Source organism: Tamandua tetradactyla, chromosome 6, assembly GCF_023851605.1.
Source record: "Tamandua tetradactyla isolate mTamTet1 chromosome 6, mTamTet1.pri, whole genome shotgun sequence".
Lineage (NCBI taxonomy): Eukaryota > Metazoa > Chordata > Mammalia > Pilosa > Myrmecophagidae > Tamandua > Tamandua tetradactyla.
The window spans coordinates 69,598,885-69,618,254 of record NC_135332.1 but is presented as its reverse complement, the minus strand read 5'-3'; the positions used below and the strand labels follow the sequence as shown (position 1 = coordinate 69,618,254).

The following is a 19,370-nucleotide window of genomic DNA, read 5'->3' as shown; positions in this document are numbered from 1 at the left end:
CCTTTTTTCATTCCACATTTAAGTGTGTCCTCTCTCAGTGTGAGGTCTGCTCCCAACAACATCACCTTATCCGTTTGCTCGATCCTTCAATATATGTAAAATGGTTTCAGACTTTCTTTCCCTGTAAGGACACCCAAAACAAGCCTACTAAAATGTGTTCAACGTGTGATGCCACAGACTGGGTATCAGCATCCAGCACTGCACATATGCCTCAAGGTCCAGCCACCTGCTTCACCAACAGTATAATATTCTCCTTGTGAACCTCATCATGGAGGCTTACAGTTCCCAGTGCAGGGTTGCAGAGCACCCCTTGCCCTTCCCATGAAGGTGCAGTGTCCCTGTGCTGTCTACACCCAAGATACCTTCACCTGCTGTGCATGATGAGAACGCTTACCCATGGACCTTGACCCTCCTGTGCAATTTCCAACACACAACTCTCGTCTCAGGAGTGTTGGCCATAGGCTTCTCTCTTTACTCTCTGCAAACCCTTTTTTCTCCACCACAACCTCATTGTTGCTCACATTGATCCTCTTTCTGATAGTAAAAGTTGGAGAGTGTCCTGATTGCTGCAATGGTGGACCATGTTGTTGTTGGGGCATCCGAGGCTTGGGGGTCCAGTAGGGCAGGGGGGGTGCAGCCGGCCTTGTTACTGCACAGTTCAGTGGTTCCTGGCCCCTATTCTTTGAGCTGGTGCTGCCCCTATGAGAAGCCCCCACTCCTCCACTCCTAACACCCTCACCCTTGGACTTGCTGCACTGCTGGGCAGCCTTTACATCCACCCCTCGGGGTCAAGCATCTGCATCCCAAGCAGTGTTACTCTTCATTTGGGCCAACCCAATGCCCCTCCACAGAGGAATGTGGGAGAAGAGTGGGAATGTGGACAAAACACTCTTGGAATGTGCTTGGGAGGAATCTGAGCAATTGACCCTCCCTTGGCAGGGAACTGCGTCCACCTTGTCTGGATGCCTCCAGGAAAGGTGACTCCATGGGAGGGGGAAGACCCTCCCGTGGGCCGTGGACCCTCTCCTGACTCATAGGAATGGCTGAGCCAAAGACATGCCCAGACTGAATCAATTCCCACCAGATACAAGAAGGCATGGGAATCACCTTTTATTCCCATGAAGCCTGTCCCTGGACAAACCATTAGCCCTTCCTGAATCTCCTCAAGGTAGTTCAGACACCCACAGGAAGTTCAGGTTCTACTCGACGGTGTCCGGGACCATGGGGAGGATGAAGATACCTGTGGGTTTGGGCCCTTTGTGGACATGGCCCTGAGTCTTGGCCAGGTCAGGATTGGAGGCCCAGGAAGCACTTTGTTCCAGGGTGGAGGGAATGCAGACCACCCTTCCGTCCTCAAGGGTGGGTCAGGGCCCTGTAAGGACATGTTAAAATGGAAGATTCCGCTAAGAATCTAAGAGATCTGATTGCCAAGTAAGTTCTGAGGGAGACAGTGTGACAGAGAGGCCACTTGGCTGAGAAACAGTGAGGAGATGATTAGTCCCTCCCCCCTATAAGTGTATAAAAGAGTCCCAAGTGCAGTTGGGAAGTGGACGGAAAGAGGGTGCACATATGGGGCTCGCGCTACATCTTGAACCTACCGAGAGAGTCTTTAAAAGACCACCTAGAGAAGACCATTTGTACCCTTGGATTTGGGAGCTCAATGACTTGACATGTAACTCTCCTTAAGAAGCCTAAAGGTCAAGCAATGGCCTAGTTAGTGGTTGATGGACTAGCGTAGAGAGTTACCTGCACTGAGTGGTCTGCACAACCACTATTTCTTGGGGATGATGTGGCCCACATGTGGGCTGTGGGCACCAGGATCTCTTAATTCCTATCTAATAGGTCAGAATTACTGAGTACACATGCATTACTGCAGGACCTGTCCATCCTTAAGTTCTAGAGGGAGCATCAGCTCTGGGCTCCTGGTGAGGACCTCTGGCCATCCTGTGATTACATTGTCAATCATTACCAGAACCCACCTTCGTGCCAGAACCAGCTTTTCAAATAGTGCTAATTCTCTGCTGAGGAAGATGGCATCTTGTTCTGCAACCCTAGTGTTTACTGCTGTGATTCTCAGGTAAGGCTATCTATGAAATCCACATGATGCTCTTAAAGACCATGAGATATCCTTACTTATGTGGTCCAAGGATTTGTCTGCATGTACCTTGCCCTGGCTCTCCTTCACAGTCCTTTCTTGCTTTCTGTCCATCCAAATCTGACTTGGAGATTTTTTCCAACTTAGAATATGCTGCCTTCAGAACCCAAGGAAAACTGTTATGCCCGGGAGAAGGAAGGTATGCAATGCCATAATCTGTCCTTTGCAATGGAGACATCACTGAGATACCCCAAACCACTGAAACCTTATTAATTTTACCACTGGTCAGAGCACTTGAGACCCTCTAATATTTAACTTCCACCCACTGGATTGAATGTGTCAAATCTGATCATCTCACTTGCTCACCATTTCCTGATCAACAGGCAGATGAAATCATTTATCAATCAATGATTGAGTAATATGGACTGCAGAGTCCCTTAGTCTGTAATAATAAAGCCACTGGAGTCACGTCTTGGCTCACAGTCCACTGTCATCCTCCAGAACCCATCTGGGATTTGAGGAGAGAGATGTTGAATTAATGGGGGTAAGATGAGAACCACCATACTACACCCGTTAGGTCTTTAAGGGGGGCATTCTACGTCATTCCCTCTGGGATATGACACTTTTCTAATTACTTTATTGGCAAGCAGATGGATATTGAGGCAATATCAGAGTCCTCAGCTCAGGTTTTCCCTTTTTGATAGCTTTTATCTTAAGGTCAAGGAGCCAATTTAACTTGCCAACTACAACATATCATATTTGTTTTAAAATTCATTTGTCAATGGCCCCTTGGGTTGTTTTTACATTTGGGTTACTGTGAATAATAACACTGGCATGCAAATATATCTTTGAGTCCCTGTTCGACTATGTTGTATATATACCACAGCATGGAAAGGTTAAATCATATGGTAATTCTAATTACATTTTGAGGAATTGCCAGACATATTGCAGGGGCTACATCAGTTTACAGTCTGATCAGTAGTACAACTGGAACCCATTGACTCCATACTTTTGAGCTCGTATTTTCAAAATTTTTCATAATAAGTATAATGGGAGTGAGAAGTGGTGTTTAATTATATTTTGAATTTGCATTTCATGTTGAGCATCATTACAAATGCTCATTGAATCTTTGTGTATCTTCTTTGGTGGAATGCATATTTAAATCTTTTGTCCACTTTACAATTGGATTCTTTTTTGTTGAATAGTAGGAATTATTCATGCACACTGAATATAAAACCCTTTCACACACATGATTGCCAACATTGTTCTCTCATTCTGTGCTTTGTTTTTTCACTTTCTGGTAACGTCCTCCTTGAAATTTCCATGAAGTATTATTTCCCTATATATTCTTTTGGTGCTTGTGCTTTTGATGAACAATGTAAAGAATCTATTGCCAAAGCAAAATTCATTACAGTCCCTATAGTTTCTTATAAGAGTCTATTGCTTTAGCACTCTTATTTAGATCATTGATCCATTTTCAATTTTTTATATTGATCCATTCTCCTTTTTTGTGTGTGTGATACATGGTAGGAAACTGTAATTTTTTAGGCTCTGGCAGCAACTTGGCCAGGTGATGGTGCCCAGTTGTCTGGTCAGGCAAGCACTGACATGAGCATTACTGCAAGGATATTTCATGGCTGGTTGATAAACCAGAAATCTAGTTTATTAACTCATCAGTCAGTTGATTGCAACTTTGGCTAAGTATATCAACAATCAACTAAGGGTGTGTCTCTGCCAAAAAGATAATCCGATCGGTTGGGTTCCATCCAATCAGCTGAAGACTTTTAAGGAAGAAAAGAGAATTTTCACTGCTTCTTCAGCCAGTGAGACCCTCCTGTGTAGTTCAACTAGACCCTTCATCTGACTTCCCAGCTTCACAGTCTGCCCTACCAACTTTGGACTTTTGCATTCTCTTGGTTGCATGAGACACCTTTACAAATCTCATATTTACAGAACTTCTGCTGTTTCATTTTTTCTAGAGAACATTGATTAATACAACTTGGTGCCAGAGAACTGGGGTGCTGATGTCTGCGCATACCACAAACATGTTGGGATGGCTTTTTAAATGGATAAGGTAAAGGAAGATCAAAATCTGTGAAGATTTTACTGTATGGTCTCACTGATATGAACTGACATTAGTGAATAAACTTGGAATATTTCATTGGTAGCAGAGACCATCAGGAGATAGAAATAGGGTAAGATATTGGGTAATTGGAGCTGAAGGGATACAGACTGTGCAACAGGACTGGATACAAAAACTCAGAAATGGACAGCACAATACTACCTAACAATTATGTTAAAACACTGAATGAAGCTGCATTTGAGAATGATAGAGGGAGGAGGGCTGGGGACATAAATGAAATCAGAAAGAAAGATAGATGCTAAAGATTGAGATGGTATAATCTAGGAATGCCTAGAGTGTATAATAATAGTGAAATGTACAATGTACAATTTAAAAAATGTTTTTGCATGAGGAAAAACAAAGGAATGTCATTACTGCAGGGTGCTGAAAATAAATGGTAATTAATATTTTAAAATGTCACCTTATGTGTGAGACTAAAGCAAAAAATGTTTATTTGTTACAAAATTTATATTTTGACTAGTGCATTTCCTAATATAACTTATGTAGATAGTTTGATTGAACACCATAAGTACTTGGAATCTCAGGTAGGACATGAGATTTTGTTTGTTTGTTCAGAGTGATGCCCTGATGAATCCCCAGAGTGATTCAGTCAGTGAGTGGAAAAGTATTTGCAAAGCCCCCTTCGGGGAATGGTGAGAACGGGGAGAAATTCAACTTCCCCAAGTTGAATTCTTGATATTCTCACAAGCAGTGTGGACAACCAAAGCTATAGGCTGAGCCCCCAGTCCTGGGGTTTGTTCATATGAAACTTAACCCCACAAAGGATAGGTCAAGTCTACTTAAAATTTAGGCCTAAGAGTCACCCTCAAGAGAACCTCTTTTATTGCTCAGATGTGGCCTCTCTCTCCAGCCAACACAGCAAGCAATCTCACCACCCTACCCCTCTCTACGTGGGACATGACTCCCAGGGGTGTGGATCTTCCTGGCAACGTGGGACAGAAATCCTAGCATGAGCTGAGACTCAGCATCAAGGGACTGAGAAAAACTCTAGAATGAGCTGAAACTGAGCATCAAGGGATTGAGAAAACCTTCTCGACCAAAAGGGGGAAGAGGGAAATGAGACAAAGTGTCAATGGCTGAGAGATTCCAAACAGAGTCGAGAGGTTATCTTGGAGGTTATTCTTACGCATCGAGTAGATATTACCTTGCTATTCAAGACGTAATGGAGAGGCTGGAGGGAACTGCCTGAAAATGTAGAGCTGTGTTCCAGTAGCCATGTTTCTTGAAGATGATTGAATAATGATATAGCTTTCACAATGTGACTGTGTGATTGTGAAAACCTTGTGTCTGATGCTCCTTTTATCTACCTTGTCAACAGACGAGTAGAATATATGGAATAAAAATGAATAATAGGGGGAACAAATGTTAAAATAAATTTAGTTTGAAAGGCTAGTGATCAGTGAAAGCGAGGGGTAAGGGGTATGGTAGGTATAATTTTTTTTCTGTTTTTGTTTTACTTCTTTTTCTAGTGTCTTTTTATTTCTTTTTCTGAATTAATGCAAATGTTCTAAGAAATGATGAATATGCAACTAAGTGATGATATTGTGAATTACTGATTATGTATGCTGATGTTTTATTTGGTTTCTTAATTTTTTAATTAATAAATAAATTTTTTAAAAAAATCTGTGAAGATTTTAATAGATAAGACCTGAATTGCTTTAAAGAGACAGTTGGTAGAAATGTGGACTGTAATGATACTTTGATGAGGCTTTAGACAGAAATGACAAATGTGTTGTTGCAAACTGGAAAGAAGGCATTCTTCACTGATGGCAGGCAGATTTTGAGTATGATGAACTTGGATATTTAGCAGAAGAAATCTCCAGACTAAGTGCGGAAAATGCAGTCTGGCTGCTCCTTGCAGTTTATAATAAAATGTGATAAGAAAGAGACAAATTGAGAACTGAACTCTTAGGTACAAAGAAAACAGATTGATGGTCTGGAAAGTTCTTGGCTGTTAGAAACTGAGACATCAGTGAAGAGGGCCTCATGAATGGATTTAACCAAACATGGAAGCTGTCAACCTTTCCAGGACAAGTAAGGAATGGAGATGGGTTATCCAGGAAGGATTTGTGGAAAGTCCTATTGTCTGATGGCTTTCATCCTTGTGTACTACATGGAAAATCAACAGTTTTTTTTGCAAAAGCTGTATGAACAGATCCACTGCAAGTCTGGGCTAAAAAGGGCAGAAAAGGGACAAATTAAAGGAAAAATGACTTCTGAGGCAGAACCATGAGGGTGAGTTTGCCCAGGAAGCAGAGGGTGGGTCTTCTGCTTCCTTGCTCAGGAAGAGTTGTGCCACCCCAGGCCTCAGAGAAGGTAGAGCATATAAACCAGGGGTTGGGGGAGCTTGGCTGCCTCTGCATTGTTCTGCAGGGGTTGAGCATGTGCCCCAGAGATGACACGGATCCTGGATGTTGCCCTGATGTTCAGAAAGGGTAGATCCAAGAAAGATGTGGTCCCCCCCCCAGTAGGCTTCAGTCTTGCAACTCATGCCAGCATTTGGAGAGAGAGGAAGGATACTGAGTAGGCTGTTGGAAAGGGCAGGACTGCTGCTTTCTAAAGCCCTGAGGATAAACAACTCTCAGACTTTGAAATCCATTGGAGTTTGCCCTGCAGGTTTTCAGAACTGTTTGGGTCCAAAGACCCCTGTTTACCTTTCGATTTCCCCGTGTCAGTGGAAACATGTATCCTACTACTGTCCTTTCATTGTATATTGGCAGCAGATAACTGTTCTGAATTTCACAGGTCCAGAGCCAGAGGAGAATTTTTGCATTAGAAGAGACCATGCCTGCTGTGGACTTCGGTGAGATTTTGTACTGCTTTTGACTCCGTGTTCTACTTGTAACTGAGATGGTTTAGGTCTTTGTGATACTGTAATGGAATTAATGTATTTTGCATTTGGAAGGAACATGTCTTTTTGGCGTCCAGAGGGTGAAATGTGCCACTTTGTAGCTATTATATGTCCCATAAAAGCCGTTTTAATCCTGATCTGGTCTTGTAGGGGCAGCGATTTCCTTCAATCATGATTCAGTACTGTGGGGCAGAAACATTTGATTAAATTATGGCCACAGAGAAGTGGCCCACCCAATTGTGGGTGTGACTTTTGATTAGATGGAGATGTGAGTCTGCCCATTCAGGGTGGGTCTTGATTGGTTTACTGCAGTCCTTTAAAAGGGGAAACATTTTGAAGAAACATCAGAGCAGATGCAGATGCTTAGAGAACAGTTGCTTCAGAGCTAACAGAGCCAACATGAGATGCAGATGTTTGGAGATGCAGGGCCCAGCAGATGTCGCCATGTCACTTTGCCTTCCCATGAGATGCCAGACAAGCCATAACCCAGAGTTATATCCAGGAGGAGCTAAGTGAAGGCCCACAGATGCCAACCCCTATAGGAAACAGGGGCTGAAAGCAATGGAGCCCAGGAACAAGGGACACACAGATGCCAGCCATGTGATTTCCCAGCTGACAGATATTCCGCATGGTATCAGCATTTCATGAGTGAAGTTAACCTCTTGTTGGTGCCTTAGTTTGGATATTTTCTCAGCACAAGTGTAAATTTATAACTTATTAAATTCCCTTTTGAAAAGCCATTCTACTTCTGGTATATTGCTTTCCAGCAGCATTAGCAAACTAATACATAGTCCAAGCACATGGATACGACTTGTGCCTGCACCTCTCGTCGAATCTGCTATTCTTTCTCCATAGATGGATTTTGTTTTCTTGTCAATGAGAAATTGCTGAAAGATGTGTGGGATTGTTTCTGGGTCGTCACTCTGTTCTGCTGGTATATTTGCCTGTTCTTATGCCAGTATCAACCACCTCTCTGGTAGGCTTTGCAATCACAAGTGTGAGTCTGCCCCTTGTTGTTCTTTTTGAGATGGTTTTGGCCTTTCAGGGCTCCTTGAACTTTAGTGTCAATTATAGATTCAGTATTTTGGCTCTCATCAAAAAAGCTGCTGGTATTTTGATAGGGTTAATAATGAATATTGAGAACATTTCGTGGAATATTGATATCCTACCAATAGTAAATCTTCTAGTTCATGTACCAGCACTGTCTTACAGTTGAATAAAGATTTCTCATTGTGCATATATATTTTGTAGTGCTCAGAGCAGAAGATGTAGATATTTGGATATTCTTAATTATTTTATTCTTCTGATACTGTTGTAAATGGAATTATATTCTTAATTTTGATTTCAGATAATTCATTGCCTTTGTATAGAAACAAAGCTGAGTTTTACATGTTGATCTTGTCCCCTGCTACTTTGCAAAATTCGTTTATTGGTTCTAGTATTTTTGTTGTAGATATTTGTTTTTTTAATGTAGGATTATGTCATTCATGAATAGAAAGAGATTGAGGTTGGAGTCTTTTTATTTCTTCTGTCTTCCCCATTGTTCTGGCTAGAAATTCCAGAAAATCCTGAATGCTGGGGTGGAAGATGGGCCCTTCTCATGTTCATGATTTTATGAGCATCCAATGATTTTTGACAAAAGTATAAACGCTTTTATTGAAGATAATCTTTTCAAAAATTGGTTCTGGAACACTGGACCAACAGGATATCCACAGGAAAGAAATTTATCCCAACCACTATCACATCTTATACACAAAGCAATTAAAAATGAAGCATAGCTTTAAAGATAAGACATAAAACCATAAATGTTTTAGAAATATATAGGGAGAATTCTTCAGGAAAGGGCTAGGTAGTTAGTTCTTAGACTTGACATGGACAGCAGAATTTATAAAGGAAAATTAGATACATTTGACTTCCACAATACCAAATCATTTGTTTCAGGAAAGAGTCCAACTATATTATTCATATTTAAACAAAGCAATTTTTATTATTAAGCAAAAATGTTATGAATTATAGTATATACATGTATTTCACCCTTTAGGTCTTAGTTTCTTGGTCATTTCTCATCCTGAGGTGATAGCACATCCCCACATTCCATTATGATAGCAATATGAAGTCTGAATACATGCATTAATATGTCCATTTGGCCAAGTCAAACTGTGTGCTACAGAACTGTCAAATATATAGCCACTCTGATAAGTAGACATGAGTAAAAAATAAAACAGAAAAAAATGTTGCTTCTTTTTTGATGATTCCATAGAAACAAACCAAATGAATGATCTCTTGGATGTGAAAGGAGAACAGTGATTTTTTGTGGATATTTGGGTTTCCTTTATCATAGATCATGTCACCCATGAATAGACAGAGTTCAAGGTTTCCTTTTCAGTTTGGAGGCTTTTTCTTTTTTCTCTTTTCCTCATTGTTCAGGAAGGAACTTCCAGAAAGGACTGAATGAAGGCATAGAGTGTGGGCGCCTTCTCATGTTTGTGATCTTACAGATGCCTGATGATATTTTACAGGAGTGCTAAAGCATTTTCTTTTTTTTGAGAATGTCTTTACAAAAATTGGTGCTGAGAGGCTGGACCAACTGGAAATCCAAAGGCAAAAAAAAACTTTGTTTTAACTATCACACCATATACACAACATAATTAAAATTGAATTATGACCTTGAAGACAAAATATAAAACTACTAAATATATTCTGGGAAGTGTTCTGGATTCGGCTAGGGAATGAGTTCATAGACTTGACACTAAAAGCAGGATTCAAAGGAACATACATAAATTTGATTGCGACAATATTAAAATAATTTGTTTTGGGGAAAAAAAGCACACAATAATACTCATTTGAAATAAAGCATTTTTATTACTATGTAAAGATTTTGTGAATTATAGTATATTGATTTTTCTGTGATACCCTTAGCGTTCTTTGATTGTGATATTACAAAGACAAACAAACAAATGCGTAAGATGCAAAGTAAGGATTAACTGGTAATCACCTACAACTCTGGTGGGAAGGTGAAATGACAGCAGCACTTGGGAAATCTTTGGGTGGTTTCTTAAATCTTAAATATTCAATCAACATATGATCCACCTTTTCCACATATAAGTACTTACCTAGGAAGTGATAGCACATGTTCATACAAACACTTTCACAGGAATTATAGTAATTTGACTTATGACACACATAAAAATTACAGTCAACTGACCCCCCACAGGGGAACACGTATGCAGACTGTGGCACATCTACGCTATGCCAGAGGTGAACTGTGCACACAGAACAACACAGGAGAAACCGCAAACAATGATGTGGTGGAAGGCGGTCAGGCAAGAAGAATATAAACTGCATAGTTATATCCATTTAAAAAAATCATCTCAACATGCAAATGAATGAAGGGTGAAGGACAGCAGGTGAAGAGTTGCTTAGGAAAGGGGGTGGGAAAGGGGACAGGAAGTAATTACAAAAGGCCACAGGGAAATGTGGGGTAGGGTGGGTCATGTGATAACGGTCAAGATTGTGCGGACGGTGTCCTGGATTAAACACCAACACCCATCATTGTCCATGAATAGAATTGTGCCCCCAACAGGATGCCAGTTACACTTCAACAAAGGTGTTTAAACAACTCCCCACATGACCTGCATACCACCCACTGCTCCCCACTCTCATGAGCATTATGGGATGTATTGGAGGGAAATCATGGACCAATTCAGCTGAATAGCTCAAAATGATGAAAGAAAAATGTGAGAGAGGGGAAAAAATGAATACTTTTCAAAACTGAATACTTTTGCACATCAAAGCCTTTGGTCAGGAAACTAAAGAGGCACCCTACGTAAAGAGACAATATATGGAAACCACATACCTGATAAGGGTTTAATATCCAGAATATATAAAAAGATCCTACAACTCAACAACAAAAATGCAAACAATTCAATGAAATAATGGACAAAGGACACGGATAGACACTTTTCCAAAGAGGAAATACAAATGAGTCAAAAGCATATGAAAAGATACTCAACTTCACTAGGTATTAGGGAAATGTAAAGCCAAACCACAATGTGATATCATTTTACACCTACTAGAATGGCTGCTATTAAACAAACAGGAAACTCCACGTGTTGGAGAGGATGTGGAGAAATAAATGCACTTATTCACTGTTGGTGAGAATGTAAAATGGTGCAGCTGTCCTGGAAGGCAGGGTGGCAGGTCCTCGGGAAGCTAGGTATAGTTTTGCCATATGATCCAGCAATCCCATTGGTAGGTATATACTCAGAAGAACTGAAAACAATGATATGAAAAGGCATTTGCACACCAGTGTTCATGGCAGAATTATTCACGATTGCCAACAGATGGCAACAGGTCAAATGTCCATTAACTTTTGAGTGGATAAACAATCTGTGGTATATACATATGAAGGAATAATGTAGGATGGGACAAAGTCATGACACATGCAAAAACAAGGATGAACCTCAAGGACGTTATGTTGAGTGAAATAAGCCAGAAACAAAAGGTCAAACCCTGTATGATCTTACTAATATGAACTATGCATAATGAACAAAATCTGAGAGTTGAATTAGAAGCACAGTTTATCAAGGGAGAAAGAGAGTTTAAGGTATTTGATGCTTAAGGAATGCAGAATGTTTAGCAAGATGGATTGTAAATGTGCAGAAATGGATAGAACAATACTGTGTGATGGTAGATGATATTGTAAGGATAATGAACAAAGTTTGGTTTGAGTATGGTTGAAAGAAGAAGGCTCAGAGCAGATATGGCCCCAGAAGCAAAGATAAAAGTTAAAAACTGGGACTGTATAGCTTAGTGAAATATAGAGTGGACAATGATGGTGACTAACTGTACAAATGTAGGAAAGTTTTCACATGAGTCAGAACAAATGTATGTCACCATTGCAAGGTGTTAAAAATGGGATGGTTAATGGTAAAAATAAAATTAATGCAAACTAATTTCTGGAGCTAACAGTAACACTGTAATATTCTTTCATTAATTTAACAAAGACAATACACTAAAGCCAAATTTCAGTAAGAGGGGCTATAAGGGAGGAGTAAAGGATTTTTTTTTTCTCTTTTTTTCTTTCTTCTTTTCCTCTTCTTGGTGTAAGAAATGGAAACATTCTCATATCGATTTTGGTGGTGAATGCATGTCTCTGTGATTATACCAGGAGCCACTGATTATATACTTAAGATGGGTTTATGGTGTGTGAATAAAACTGTTTAAAAATAAACAGAAAGATACGACTACTGGAGATGACGTGGAGAGAAAGAGGTGAGTATTCACTGTTGGTGGAGTTGTACAGTGGGCAGCCCCTCTGAAGGCCAGTGTTTAGGAGGCTAAATATAGTGTCACGATATGATCATGCAATTCCATTACTATATATATACTTGGAAGAACTGAAAGCAGGACACGAATACCCATTTGCACACTGATGTTTAGGGCAGCATTATTCATGTTTGCCAATGCATGGAGGTAGTCTAAGGATCCATCAACAGATCACCTGTTTTTAATATGATTGACATTTGCTTTTGTGTGTGTGTGTGCACCTAAAGTCTCTCTCACTTTCTCTGGCTTTCCCTTTCTTTGGATATATACACACACAAGTAGACAAGTACATACGCCCACATACACAGACATACAGAAACATAAATACACTCACAATAACTTTTTATTAACTCTTTAAGATTAGGCACCATATACATTGATGTTCTAGTTCGTTAGATGCCAGAATGCAATATATCAGGAACGGAACCACTTTTTAAAAGGGGAATTTAATAAGTTGCAAGTTTACAGTTCCAAGGCTGAGAAAATGTCCTAGTTACAAGTCTATAGAAATGTCAGATCTAAGGCATCCAGGGAAACATACTTGGTTCAAGAAGGCTGATGAAGTTCAGGGTTTCTCTCTCAAGTGAGAAGGCACATTGTAAACATAGTCAGAGTTTCTCTCTCATCTGGAAGGGCACATGGAGAACACGGCATCATCAGCTAGCTTCTTCTCCTGGCTTCCTGTTTCATGAAGCTCTACGGGAGGATTTTCCTTCTTCATCTCCAAAGATCACTGGCTAGTGGACTCTGCTTCTCGTGGCTATGTCATTCTGCTTTGCTCTCTCTGAATTTCTTTCACTCTCCAAAATATTTCCTCTTTTATAGGACTCCAGAAACTAATCAAGAGCCAGCCAAAGGGGTGGAGACATGTCATCACCTAATCCAGCTTACAACCACTATTGATTGGGTTACATCTCCAGGGAGATGATCTAATTACAGATTCAAACATACAATATTGAATACAGACTACTCTACCTTTACAAAACGGGATTTTGATTAAAACATGGCTTTTCTAGGGGACATACATCCTTTCAAACCAGCACAATTGATATCTGCCCCTAGCCTTCTCAATGTGTTTTTACTAAGAACTAAGATAATTTCAAGTGTCAGACGTGACAATTATTAACATCCCTGTAATTCGTTGAATACAGTAGTTTTTATCTCTCCTATTCTCTGTATTACAAGTTTGTCAAATGACTCAAAATGTGCATTTTTTCCCCCCTAGAGGACAGGTTCTGGTCTACCTTTAATCACCAAGTGGCTTTTGCTTCCTTTAATCTGAGGTATTATGACAGTTTTTCTGAGATACACATTGATCTTCCCAGATTTACAAAGAACTTTACAAATTTTAGATTTATCTTATGTTCACTCATAATTACATTTATTTTATTCATTCTCAGTCAAAAGACTTCATGATCATGTGTCTTTCTCAGGGTTGCCCATTTAAAGGCACAATAATGTCTACCTGTCCCTCATTGGGAATTCTTATTCTGATAACCCAATAAGGATTTTATACCAATTTTACAATATATAATTAGAGTCTTCCATGGCCCTTTCATCTAATAAGAATTGTGGAGGATACACTTGAAAGCCATGCAAAGTGTCTGGCGCCTCAATAAAATCTCCTCTGCATTCCCCACTGTTTCACTCTCATGGAAAATTCTTACCCTACCCATCTATACTGGTCATGCAAATTTCATGGGTTTAGGATAACTCAGTGAAATTTCAATTTTATTGCATTTCTGAAAGAAACAGATCCTTTTCATATGTTTGAAATATTCATATTTCATTTTCTGTGAACTGTTTTCATCCTTTCCCAACGAAAGGTGTTAGCAGTGTGTGGTTGGCTAAAACCACAGAAATGTATTGGCTCATGGTCTTGAGGCTGGAAGAGATAGAAAATCATGATATCAGCAGGGCTTGCTTTTTCCCCAGGTCTATAGAATTCTGATGCTGGCTTCTGGCCATCTGTGGGTTCCTTAGCTTGTGTCTCTGCTTTCTGTCTCTGGGCCATGTCCTGTCCTCGCAACTATTCCTCTGGTTTCCACTAACGTCCTGCTTCTGGCTTGTCCCTGTACTCTTCTCCAACTTCTGGCTGCTGGTTTCTGCTCTTTATAAGGCATCCAGTAATGCATATGAAGGCCGACCATCCTTCAGTTGGGCCACACCCTAACTAAAAATACCTTCAAGAGGCCCTATTTAAAATGGGTTCATACCCACAGGAATGTGTATTAAGACCATGTGTACTACAAAGTTTCCATGCACTAGAGTAACTTTCCAGAAACCTACAATCTCCAGATGGGTCCCTGGACCAGAAAAGTGCTGAAATGCAGAGGTGCCAGCCTCTCCAAAATATCAACTAGTTCCATCTCCCTACCCCATATTATCAACAGCCCCTTCCAACGTGAAAAAGTTAGAATGGGAATAGCCTGACAACCCCTAAACAGTGGGAGAAAGATCAAAGGAGATGGTGAGGTTACACAGAGAAGGTCGGGTTTATGACTGTGGAATTATACTGATACTTCTTTTAGTCTCCAGTATCTTAGAGCAGCTAGAAGTAAAAACCTAAAATTGTCGAATTGTAACCCATACCAAACTCTGAAATCTACAACTAATTGCTGAGATGTGCTTTAAAATGTATTGCTTTTTTTTTTTTTTTTTTTTTTTTAAGGTGGGCAGGCACCAGGAATCGAACCCGGGTCCTCAGGCTTGGCAGGCAAGCATTCTTGACTGCTGAGCCACCATGGCCCGCCCTGTATTGCTTTTATGTATATATGTTATTTTGTACATAAAAGAAAAAACTATTGATTCTAGCCTCCAGTGTTTGGAGCAGCTAGAAGGAAAAATCTTAACAGTAGAAGGGTAACCCATAACAAACTCTGTAATCTGTTCTGTATCCACTTATTGAAGTAAACTTTGAAAATCATTGCTTTTTTTCCTTTTCTTTGTATATATGTTGTATTTAACAATAAAAAGGAAAGAAAGAAGGATAGAAAGAAAGAAAAAAAGAACATGCTTGAAGTGGGGTACATAATTCAATAGAACATGCCTATTTTCTTTCATGTTTTTTTTGGTCTTTTTAAAAAAATAGCCTTTTTGTGACATGTTTGGTCAATCTTTCCCCACCTTGTTTTCTTTTAATTTTAAGATTTTTTTTGGTGTATGAAATATTTTTAACCTTTAACTTATCACATTTATTACATATTGTATATATTTTATAGATCCTGAGTTTTGTGGCATGCTTAGAGTATAAGAGCATTACATTTAAATTTTTGAGTTCTTTGGAATTTAACATGGCTTTCTTGTTGTCCCAACACCATTCATTGAATAATCTATCATTTTCTAGTTATTTGAAATGTTTTTAACACTTAGTAACTTCTCCTATATATTTGAGCTATTTTTCACTCTATTTTGTTCCATTAGTCCATATATACATGTGTTACTGCCAAGGTGTTTTATTTCCTGTCTTTTTTTTTTAACAGTTTTTTTTAATTCTTATTTACAAACAATAAAATGCAAACATTTTAATTATGCAGTTCTTTGAGAAACATTTTAATTATGCAGTTCTTTGAGTTTTGACAAATTAATACTTTAAGACAAAATTCAGTATCTGCAGCGTGCTGAGGGAAAGCATGTCAAGGCTGATAGCAAAGGCAGAGGATGTGGAACTGCTATGGGCAGGATCTGACTTCCATGGATGCCCACCCCTCAACCATGTCTGGTATAGTCCTCCCATATCCTTCCCTTCCTGATAATTATATCTTCAGGCCACAGCTAAAGGTACTAATTGGGTGTAAGAAGTCCACCAAAGCATCCAAATCAAAATGCTTCTATATTTGCCTCTTGACTACACTGCTGAGGATCCAGAGACTGCTAACCCTCCATCTCTGTGTCATGGTATATGCCCTGGAACCAGACTGCAGGGGCTCAAAACATGATTTTGTCACTTCTTTTGTTCTCATTTGTAAAACATCTCTTAGAGTTGTTGTGAGGCTTATAGGAGACAATAAAGGAGTGCCTAGCATGGCATCTGACACACAGTAGGTGCTCAGCTCAAAAAAAAAAAAAAATTCAGTATCTGGTTGCGTTGATCTCTTCTCACAGCTCTTCTATTCAAAATGTCCATGTTTGTTCTTGCAGCTTTATTTATTCCTATGAATTAACTTTAATTAAAAAAAAAACACCCTGGGTAATGTTATTTCCCTTTTCCTTTGATACTAAACGTTACAGTCCTTTAGCCTGTTTAATTAGTAGGAAAAAGACAACCCAGACAATAAGGGATGCTAAAATATCAGCATCAACCCTGGCACGTCTATTTGATGATATCAAAATTATGCCATCAAAAATTATGGTTTCCAACAGTATTTGCTGAGTGAGAAAAACTCCTGGGAAGGAAGGGGACAGTCTATCCCAGTGGGATTTCTGTGTTGCGCCCCTAACCCTCCACCTCCATCCTGTGCCTCTTATGGGGCCACCCAGCACGTGGCACTGTTAATCTTGTCATGCCAAATATCACCGGGAAAACAAAAACTTATTATTATTTACTTATTTTTGATCCTTTCTCCTGTGAATACTATTTTAAAAAAACAACACATCTTAGTCTTCACAATGCACAGAATTCTAAGAGAAACAACAACAGAAAACACTAAGCCATGTCAAAACAGAATTGCTAACAATTTTAAAAATCCAAAGATTTTACATCTGTCCTTGTGATTTGCCTCCTACACCCTCACCCCCCCCCTTTTTCTTTACTCAAATCTACTGAAAGAGTTAATGTCTTTCTTAGTTCCACTTTCATCCCCTCCCACGTTATTCCATTCAGCAAATGTATTACTTTTCTACATGGGAAAGCAGTAACCACACCCCTTTGGGGACTCAGGTGGGTGTGTGAAAACCTCTGCACCTCCTATGTCACCATCCCAGGTGCCGGGAACCGGAACTAACCATTGGGAAAGAAAGCAGGGTTATTCCCCACCAAGAATATTCCTTTTGGGGTTATTCCTTTTTGGGTGGTGGGGGTGGGGGGGAAGCATTTTCTTTATCTACTACCATGAAGAGACATCATAGGGACAGCTCCCTCAACATTTTGGGTGCTCATCCCTGGAGTTTCATCTTATAGATAAATCTAACCTTATTCTTGTGCAACTCTACTGGGGGGAATGGGGAGGTGGGATGGGGAAGAAAGGATGGGGGAAGGAAAAAAGTAAAGAAAGGAAAGGAAAGGCACCAAATTAAACCTCAATGCCATTTAACCAAATTGGGTCTACACTGGAAAACTGAGTTGATGACAGGGTATTCCAAAGACAGTACTCATTGCAAAAAGGTCATGCATATAGCAGAAACGTACGGTTTGGGGGGATAACAGAAAGACGTGACACCAATTTTACCTTTTATCCATCTGGCTTTTGACCCCACCCACCACACCCCCGCGTTGTAAATCCTGCGTGGAGGTGGCCTCTGAGAGCAGCAGGGTGCGCGGGCGGGGCTGGGTTTCTCTGTGCTGGCCCTGGGTGCCCTGACCTCCCCCCACCCCACTTTAAGCTCTGCAGCAAGTCAGTTCTCGTTTAGTGTCCCTTGGGGGCTTCCACCCAGGGAACCTCGGCTCCTTTCCCCCAACAATGCTCTGAACCCCTCTGCCTGCTCCTGCTGACGCTTCCCCTCTCCCCGCAGGACCAGCCTCTGCCGCAGTGCGAGTTTCTGCAGCCCTAGCAGCTTCCTGGCGCGGGTCAACAGAGCTTGACCTAGGAGGAACGCTCTCTTGCCATTTTTTGAAAAAAGTGGATTTCTACCGATTTATCTAGTCCTGATCATGGGCGGGGGTTTACGGGGGGTACAAAAGAGTCGTTCCCCCCCCCCCCCCCCCCCGGTATTTGGCAGGTCACGGTGCGAAGGCTGGACCACCTGGCGAGATTTCATGGATCCAGCCCCTTTGACTTGCGGCTGCTGTGGAGTCCTCTAACTTCTGGATTTTCCAGGTGTGTTTTGAACCCAGAGCTTGAGGCGCTCTGTGTGCGGACAGCTGCACTGCCTCCCAGGCCGAGAGACCCAGTGGAGGAGATGGCAGTGGACAGAAGAATATTGTCTGCCACTTCCCAGTGCGGCGGAACTGGGATTGCTTGGACCCAAGAAGGGCGGGGCCCACTCTGTGGGTTAACCCTCAGAGGATCCCTGGAACCAAAAGGGCCTCCTTGAGCAAAGGCCTGTTTTCCAAGTCACCCAGGTGACTGGTAGAGGGGGTTACCTGTTTACAATCCTATTTTTCTGTACGTTTTTAATTTTTTCATAAGGAAGAGTGAAAAGAAAGCAAGCTCCATGGGTCTGTGAGAAGCTTTTTAAAGGGAGAAGTCATGTGGGATTTCTTTGGTCAACTAGGTAGATGCATTTAATAAATATTCAAGTTGGTTTATTTTTACAAACACAACCATTAAAAAAAAAAAGTTCAAATAAATGTCTTTCTTAAAGTAAAAATAAAGTAAGCAAGCAAGCCAACAAGCAGCTCCTAAGAGGAACCAGCACTGCTTTGGATGAGGAGAAGCCAGGGCCCCTAGAGGGTTAGGAGAGAAAGGTGGCAGCGCAGGAGATGAAAGCCTGTTGGGGAGGCTGAGCGTCCACCTCCCGGCCGGGACCCTCCTCCAACCGGCGCCCACAGGGAAGGCCCTGAGCCCAGAGGCAGCGGAGAGCCAGCCTCGACTCAGAAGCTGGAGTTTCCGCGGAACAGTGCCAGGGACCTGACGCTTTCCGCAAAGCATCCCCGAAAAGATGCCGCCCATCTTCCTTAGACAAGAGTTCTCAAGAGGGATAGGGATGTCCAGCTATCCGTGCACACCAGGATTGGAGCTGGCGGAATTTCTGGGTGTGCAGCTGAGAAAACAGATGAGGTGTGACCCCGACGTGACTTGAACACGCAACCTTCTGATCTGGAGTCAGACGCGCTACCATTGCGCCACGAGGTC

General features: G+C 41.0%; 1 non-coding gene across 1 annotated transcript; it reads right to left on the bottom strand.

Annotated features, from left to right (window-relative positions):
* Positions 1-19,298: 19,298 nt before the first annotated feature.
* TRNAW-CCA (transfer RNA tryptophan (anticodon CCA)) lies at positions 19,299-19,370 on the bottom strand. The gene has a single exon. It is a non-coding gene; the product is annotated as a tRNA-Trp (tRNA).